Here is an 8828-nt window from a genome sequence, read left to right on the forward strand (position 1 = left end):
TACTATTTCAAACATAGTGGTATAGACTCATTTCATAGCAGGTTGAAAAATAAGACACCACACTGCAAACTCATAGTGCCAGACAGTAGTGCCCTCAAATGTGTCATACTGATCCTAAACTGGAAGTGCTGTAGTCACACTTGTGGGGTGATCTGCCCAGGCTGCTTAGCCCACCCACATTACTGTACAATTCCCAGTGCAGAAGGTAGCATGTTTGAAGATGCTGCTGCTTGACACAGTAACTTCGTGGCTGAGATCATGAATGAGCTTGCTGCACATACACCTGAACAACAGCATTAATGTAGGCTGCTAACAGATGTGGAAAAAAAATGGCACTTTACTCTCAGCTTGGTGCACCCTCGTGCCGGGCATAGTATATGCCCAGAAGAGCCCAGTTTGACCCAGCTCACCCAATGTCTGTATAGGTCACACACTTTAGCAGGGCTTTTTAGCACTTTTATCTAATAGCTGATTGAATCTATTGAATTAAATTGAAATCATCTGAGACTGTCTCAGTCTATAACACCTCCAGAGTCAGTGGTGTGATATCCAGAGTAAATTTATCTTGTTCTCATTATGAGATTCAGACCAAGTCATTTCCCAATTACTTTTACATTCTAGGTGGGTGGTTAGGTGTATTAATCTGAAGTTAGACAGCAGATAAGGCAGGGTGGTACCTCAGAGACTAACTGGTTCAAAGAGGGCATATGCTTTCATAGACAACAACCTACTTTGTCTGACAGAATATCTGATGAAGTAGTTAGTTTTTAAGTTGCCACCCTGCCCTACCTTTTACATTCCAGTTTATTAAAATCTTTCTCTTTAAGCCTAATTGACAGACATCCAGTCTCACTTGGCCTTTACATACCATGGTGACAGATGCTCTATAGCACAAACTGTTTTGAAACGTGATTTATCTTTCCTGTTTGCTGGGCATTTTGCACCTCTTGGCAGGTATACTTTCTCCAGAACTAGCTGACTTGCTTTGCTGACAGAACTTCACTTGTATTGTAGAATGGTGAACTACTGCCCATTAATGTAGTATTTTGAACATCTTCTATGTTAAACAGATTCATAATAGCAAAAAGTGAGTATAGCAAATGTTCTCTGGTAACGGTGAGAAAAATAGCGTAACATTTCCTAAAGGGGCTCAGACAAAGTTCCTTCCGCAGCTGCATTCCCTCCAGAGAAAGACAACTGAGGATTTGGCTCAGTTAGTTTAGAGCTGGTGACAATGTTAAGCCGAGAGGACAGGAGAAAGTCATCCACTCTTTAGCGAGTGATTGGGTACAGGATAGGGAATGGCAGTACAAGTGTCTCCATGTTACCTCACTAATGTGCCTTGCTCCTGCACTGAGCAGACTACACCACATCTGACAGAGAGAGTAGCCTGCTCTCTGTGCTAATTCAGTGCATGACTCCTCTGCTGAGACTGCCAATTCTGATGGTATTTTTTGCTATGTGGCAGTTTCACTAAACAAATAAGTTACGTGATTTTTTAATCTAAAGTGCAATTGCTCAGTTTCAGGAAGAGGTGCTTACTGTTTGCTCTTGGTATCTTCAGTTCTAGCTTCATAATAAAAAGCCAAAACCTGGAGACTGATCTGCACTCTCACACCCAGAGGTATCACTTTCAGATCCACATTGATTTATACTGGTAAGACAGAGGGTGGGAAGAGCTTGGACAGAACTGACACCTGGCAGCTTTCACAAGTATTCGTCTTGTACTAAAAAGAAAAAAGAAAAGCACTAAGGGCCAGATCTAAAGGCCACTGAAGTCAAGAGATCTCTTTCTATTAATTTTTATGGACTTCATTATCAGGCCCCTGTTACTGCCAGAAGTAACAACATCTTATGGCAAAATGTCATTAACATATGCTGGGCTCTGTATTTACATTGTGAAAACCAAGCCTCTCATGAATCAGTTGTCATGTTCACTAACAAACATTTATACAATTCTGCAGAATGCAAATTAGCAGCTGACTGCATAAAAATAGATTAATTAAAACATTTCTGTTATACAAGGAAACAAAGGATTTTAAATTCAATGACTAAATACTTCCCTAACTTACACTTTCTACAAAGGCCTAAAAAAAAGAAATGTTAAATATACACTTTAAATAGTGTACAGTCTTTAAGCATCTTAAAGATGTAGAGAATGAGACTTTATTCACATCCTCTTTGCAGCTAGAGTGTTCAAGTCTATTGAACATACAAAGTGTGAAATGTAACAATAAGAACAGATTTAATAAAGAAATATTTACCAGCTGATTTACTATTTCACAGTTTCTCCCATTAAATCAGACATAGCAAACAATCAGACTAAATTAGTTCTCTACAAACCAAAGAATGAGCGATCTATAAAAACATAAAAAGACATAATTGTGAAGTGAATACATGCTTTTACAAGCACTACTGTGGTCAGATAAAGACTATAGTAAATCTGAAGGAAAAACAACAGGAAAAAACAGTAGGGTTTCATTTATCTCATTCTATTTGTGCAAAAGAAATTATCCTTACCGTTTTTTAGCATGAAAATAGGAGCAGAGTGTGTTGAAAATAGGTGGAGGTGTATACTCTCCACATCTGCGAACACTGCAGAGACTCAAGGGCCTGTGGATACTGCCCTCCAATAATAAGACTCGTGTTAGGAAGACGGCGTTCTCTGTGGCATACACATCTTGAAACAAATTCCCCTATATCAGCAGTGCTCAACCTTTTTTTTCACAAGTGGGCCAGAACCTTAAAATCAGATACAAACCAGAGGCAATATGCAGTGAGCTCTCTGAGCTCATACGGGTTCCTGCTGGAGCCACTGCTTTCATGAGGTTCCAGACCCAGGGAATGAATGCTGCCACCAGTGACCCATCTTTTCCTCAGCCACCAAATTTGGCACGAGTGGGCAAACAGTGGCACTGTTTACCCCCTCGGCTCTGGAGCCCCATGAAAGTAACAGCTGCAGCAGGAAGCCCTGCCAACCAGCTAGTGAGCTCAGAAAGCCCAAATTTTGCACAAAACCAACCGTACTGTCTCCAGGGAAGGTCATAGAAGAGATACAATATGGTGGAGGAAGAGATACAATATGGTGGAGTGGAATGTTTTAGCTAAAGGCCACAGAACAAACTCCTACTCTAGGAAAATGCTACAGAATGTGTATGGTTTGCAGATGTTCCTTGTTTTTTAAACTAAAAATACTTCCAGTAGAATGAAACCCCTAAAAAAGACATGTAGAAAGAATTGTCCTGTCATTTGCAGTTTCTTTCATGGCACATCAGATTCAAGTTTTAAGGACGAAATCCATCTCACACTGCTTGTATAGTAAGTGGGTAACACTCAGTTTGCAATGCTTTGATTAAGACACTTCACATTTTGTCACCACTTCCTTATTTACCAAAATTAGGAAATCTTAAATTTAGATTGTCCTCTAAGTCTCTGTACTGTCCTAGTCATATTACTTACTATCCACTATATGGTATATAAGCCTATTACTTAATCCTTCTGCTCTCCTGATCTGATACTGTAAATGACAGCGCTGTCATTTTTGCTCCTTCCAAATGATATCATCAAACTATCTAAGGCTATTGCATATAAAATACTGTATGAAAATTATGTTAAAGGTTACAAACTGAAGCTTACAAAGATCAAGAAGGTCCCACCTTAAAGTATACTCTACAATGGTTTGCTTAACCTTATGTGCTATGAGTAGTCACATTACGCTTGAAAGTCAGTAGAACTTTTCTAAGCAACTTAGATGCTTTCAAAAGTCCCAGCTAAATTTTTGTCCATCATTATGAGAACACTATCCTAGTAAAATTTCAAATTTATAATATGTGCTGCTGAGACATTGGAACCATTCAAAGAAAAGTCACTAGCACACACATTTAAATTGGCACGTCCAGTCCCCACAACTCTGCTTAAAAACAACTAGTACACATTCTAAAAAGCCACACTTAAAAAGAGCAAAGTGAATAAAGTGAGAATAAAAACACAGAATTTCACCCGAAAATAAACATTTAACAAAAAGTTATAAGGATTTTCCTAAATATTATTTGCCTATTCTCTAAATATGATCTTCTCTGACGATGGGGAGGATTAAGGGCCAAATTCATCTATGTTATAAGCAAAACTATTCTATGGAAGTTAACAGTGTTACTTCTGTTTGACAGATGAATTTGGCCCGGGGGGGGGGGGTTGCCTGATCAATTATACAGAAAGGCTACAAATGTATTAACAGAGAAATAACAGAATGATCTATATTACCTATCAGCTAAGCACTACTTCTTACAAGTGCTAGTAGTTATCTTCACTATACAGTAATGATAATTTTTCTCAGACACAAAAGATTATGGTTTTTATCAATGATTCATGCCAAATTCAAGCCCTTAAAAGAAATCAGCCTACAGCAGGTGCACAGAGCTGTCAGACCTTGAAATTTGTTTTGAAACCAACCACCTGTTAGTGTAATTGTGTAGCTGTTTTTCCTGACTTATGGGATTTTAGTTCAGCTGTTGTTCTCATGCTAACGTTTATTTCCTCTAGGAATCACTCAGTCCACTTCCACTAACCTATACGTTTCTGTGACTGTCCTCACAGAGTGTGATTCAGCATGTACATGTAAAAAGATCTGTTGTAGCTTAATCAATAGCAGAGGGGAGGTCTTAGGATTTGTGTACAAAAAAACATATGAAAAACTTCATTTTACATCCTTTGTGCTACATAAAATCATTTATACAACTGTTATATGTTCCTTGTTTTTCTAGACAAGGACAAAGAACACTTACTCTAAATGGATGAGTTCAAGGATCAGACTTAGTGTTGGTTTCTGACTCACGGTTTATCAGATAAAGTAGTAGTGTTCCTGCAACTGAAACAAAGGGTAAGTCAGCACTTCCATTACAATCTTATGGTTTCAGAGATTTGTAACCTCAGTAAAAGTTTACTTCAGGTTAAAACCTAGCAGACAAGATCTGAATACAGAAGCACATTTAGTCTATAAAATTTTAAAGAAAACATCTGCCTATATTTAAATCAAATGCATAAGAACATAATACACAGAATGCATAAGAACATAATATACAGAAAGTGGCTACAGATGCTTTTTCTAACTCAAAAATGACATTTTGTAAATGAAACTGTGCTTGCAATACAGGGCCAGCCACAATTGCAGTCCCTTTGTTTTCCAAACAGCTCTTTGTCAGCACTCTTTTGGCCATAAGCCACCCCAAAATAGAAGGTGGAGCCATGGGATGTAGCAGTGCTCATGCTGTTCCTGGAACGCTCTGGGCCACAATGCCTCCCAGTCATCTTGCCAGGGTTGCACAGCTCCAGGCTACCATCAGCAGAGGACTGGGTCTAGAAGACACAACAGCCCCCTCAGTTTACCTGTGTGAATACATGATTCACTGGGACTAAATATCTAAAATCAAAGAGAACTGTACTATAGATTTTCAAATGAATATATCCATAAAAGAGCTCATGACATAAAAACAATAGTAAATTAATGACTGAGATAACATATCTGTGCAGATCACTACACTATCCAAGTTCCATTTTCAAGCACCTCTATGATGGTAGTAATAATAGACCACGTTTCAGAAACATACAAAGTGTTAGAGCCCTGGGGGCTACCATTTTTTCACTTGTATAAGCAATGATTACTAGGTTTAACCATCCATCATGAAATCTGAGTTGTTTCCAGTAATTTAAAATCACCTTGGGACCCATTATAACTAAAGTGTCAACAAGATTTTTTCCTCCCATTTAAATGTATGATCCATAAGAGATAACGGAGTGTGCTGTCTTATTCCTCCAGAACTCATTGAGAAAACCAATTATCAGCACTGTCTTTAAAAAAAGGCTGTGTCTTTGTACAAAGTTCTGCTTTAAAAGAATTACCTCTTTCTTATTGTCATAAACACGTACTTCCCCAAAGTTCCTGTTTTTTAGAAGTTGTATTAATTGCAAATGTTGTTTTCTAGAGGAAAGCCATGACTGAAGCTGTAAAACAAAAGGAATAGTTGTAAATTTAATTATTTCAATGAGGCTTTGTTTCTTATTGACTAAAAACTTCCTAAAGGAAGTAAAGCTGGGAAAATCCAGTAAGGAATTAGATTTGCCAAATCCAGTTCCTGCTTGGATTTGGATGCAAAGTTTTTGACATTCACTTGAAAGAAATATTAGCAAGAAAACCCCAAAACTAATAAAGTATCAAATATTTAAGTGCCACCAGTTAAAAGTTATAAATAACCTAGCTTTCTCTCTCATATACCCACAAAATGTATGTAATTTTTAAAATCAGTAGCTTCCTGATGTTTTACAGGAGCTGCACCAAAAATTTATTTTTTGTATTTGTTTTTAACTAAGCATTCAAACATTGGCCTAGGGATCCAGATAAATTAATTTGGTGGGAAAAGTACTGATGAAGCATTTACTCCATTGAAACACAGTGTGCAGCATGCAAAATAGGAAAAAGTTTTTAAATCTTTTACTATGACAATGACTAACTGTGTACTAAACAGTACTGTAGTTTGGTAATAAAACTTATTTTCCTGGAGGCCTTTCAGACACACACACACACTTTAACTTTGTACAGATCAAAACTACCAAGATGTGACAAGCCAAAAGTGCCCTTAGAACCTAAATAAACATTTACTGCTGTCCTGCAAATCACAGAATATTCTGATTTCTCATCCTAAAATAATTTAGAAGCAAACTCCTAGCTCCCTCCAAATATTGCCTTTTATATTTATCTCTCTTCCTGGTTAATTAAAGTGCATATTGGAAGATTAAAAGAGTTGTTATAGGTTGCTTAGTTCCTTTAATCCAGCTTGATTTCAGTGGAAGAAATTGCTCAGAATCTTGCATGATCCTGCTCTTAGCACAACCCGTTCTGTGTTCTAATTTAAAAGAAAAGTTCAAAGGTCCATCCCAAACTAGGTAGCTCATTAATCAGTGTGGTTAAGGCACACCAGTTGCTGTGACATGCAAGGACCAATGTGGCTGGCATTATATCTGGCTACTTTTAACTCCCTAGACTGAACGCTGAAGTACCCATTTATAGGTGGCTCATCTGGTAACAGGCTTTGGCACAATATGGAACAAATCCTGAACTTGCATCTCTGGAGCTGTAGCAATATGTCTTTAACAGCTCTACCATTTCAATTCTGTATTTCAAAAATCTTCATTTTATGGTTAAATATATGGCCGATTTTAACCTCAGTCCAGCTTTAAATGATGTGGATGCAAACAAATCCACAAAACTTAACCACAGATACTTAAATGCGCCAACTTGTGTTTAGAGATTATGGGTGCTTGCAAAATAGAATTTTAAAAATTAGCCCTGGGTCTGTGCAGTCTATGAGTAGAGATATATGGAAGTATAAATAAAGGAACAACTTTCAGCACCCACTGGTTGGAGGGCCGCATTGCCTGACCTTCAGGTGCCTGTGGGCTGCACCCCAAACTCACTTAAGCAGCCCACTGTTACTGCAGGTTGAAGTTTCACCACGATGGTCAGAGCCCCAAGGCCACAGTCATGTGGCTTCGTGAGACAGCAACCTGCACCCTGATGAGAGCCAGACACTGGTAGCTGCAGCAATACTGGGGTCAGAAGATTTGCAACCACAGCCAGAGCCCACAATCTGGCCACAGTGCTGGTGCTCCTGCCTGTAGTACTGCTGGATCTACCCACACCCTGACTCACAGCAGGGTGAAGGTTGCCACCTTAAGAAGCTCCAGCCTACTGACAACGTTTGACACCCCTAAACCATGGTACCTTGATGCAACCCCACAAGCAAGCTCAACCTAAATTTGAAGGCACATGGCCTGAATTCTGTAGTATTTGGGTGCAAAAGCTCAACAACTCCTCACCAGATTCTAATACATTAAAAAAGAAATACAGTAATAAAAAATATTTCGGTAAGATACAATTTTAAAGATTAAATGTTTAGCCAAAAACCATTCTGCATGGTCTAAAATGAGTGCTTCACATTTCTGCATTGCACTTCTAAACACAGCACTTGCCAGCTGTTTTTAGGATAAAAACGGTAATTTTAATTTACACCATAAATTGCTAGCCAGGCCTCAGCTTGGCTTTGCAGTTCACTATATGTCTGAGGCATAAATTATTTAGCATTAACACATGGTCTGTCATGTCCTGTTACTTAAGTGTAATATGGCTTTCACCCATGTATCCCCAAGGGAGCCATCTGATTGGCTGCTGGTGATGTCACCCCCATTTGGTAATCCTCGGTAAATCCACAGGGGACAGTTAGACCACTCTGGGCAAAGCTCCTGGTGCTGCTGCTTCAGGTCTGTGTCTAGTAGCAGATTGGCTCCAACTCATCACTCTTAGGTTCACTGCAGGTAGTGACCCCAAGTAAATGATGTTCCATAAACATGCAATCAAACAGAATAACAGCAGATGAGCTATGGTCTCTGTATGTAACATCTCATGTACCCCAAATATTGGGGGATTCTGTGGTACTTTGGTTTGAAAGCTCAGAAATCAATGCCAGAGTCAAATAAATTAAAAAAGGGGCAGTTGTAAAACATGAAAGAAAATAATTTAGTCACTAATTTTTGTATGCTATTTAGCATATCCTCTTATTTTCATTCTGCTACATAATTTTGTTTTATTTATGAGTGTTAGTATAAGGGGGAGAAAAGATTTTCAGCATCTGATAAGAGGTAGGAGCATCTCAGACCCAAAGGTGTGAGATGTGGCTTGGACTGTAGAAAAAGTATACCAGACACATGCTTCCGCTAAATTGATCAGCAATTAAATAGCTACAGAAGCTGCTTATTTTCATTAGTTTTCAGTTATATTC

General features: G+C 38.5%; 1 long non-coding RNA gene across 1 annotated transcript in view; it reads right to left on the reverse strand.

Annotated features, from left to right (window-relative positions):
* LOC149867641 (uncharacterized) overlaps positions 1–5997 on the reverse strand; it is a 33357-nt gene extending 27360 nt beyond the window's left edge. Inside the window, exons 1-2 of the long non-coding RNA XR_016441645.1 lie at positions 5896–5997; positions 4782–4864 (exon numbers count right to left, since the gene is read on the reverse strand). This is a non-coding gene — a long non-coding RNA (uncharacterized LOC149867641). The remainder of the gene's footprint in view (positions 1–4781; positions 4865–5895) is intronic.
* Positions 5998–8828: the final 2831 nt, after the last annotated feature.

The sequence above is a fragment of the Crocodylus siamensis genome, chromosome 4 (assembly GCF_052110815.1).
Source record: "Crocodylus siamensis isolate JL-2025a chromosome 4, ASM5211081v1, whole genome shotgun sequence".
NCBI lineage: Eukaryota > Metazoa > Chordata > Crocodylia > Crocodylidae > Crocodylus > Crocodylus siamensis.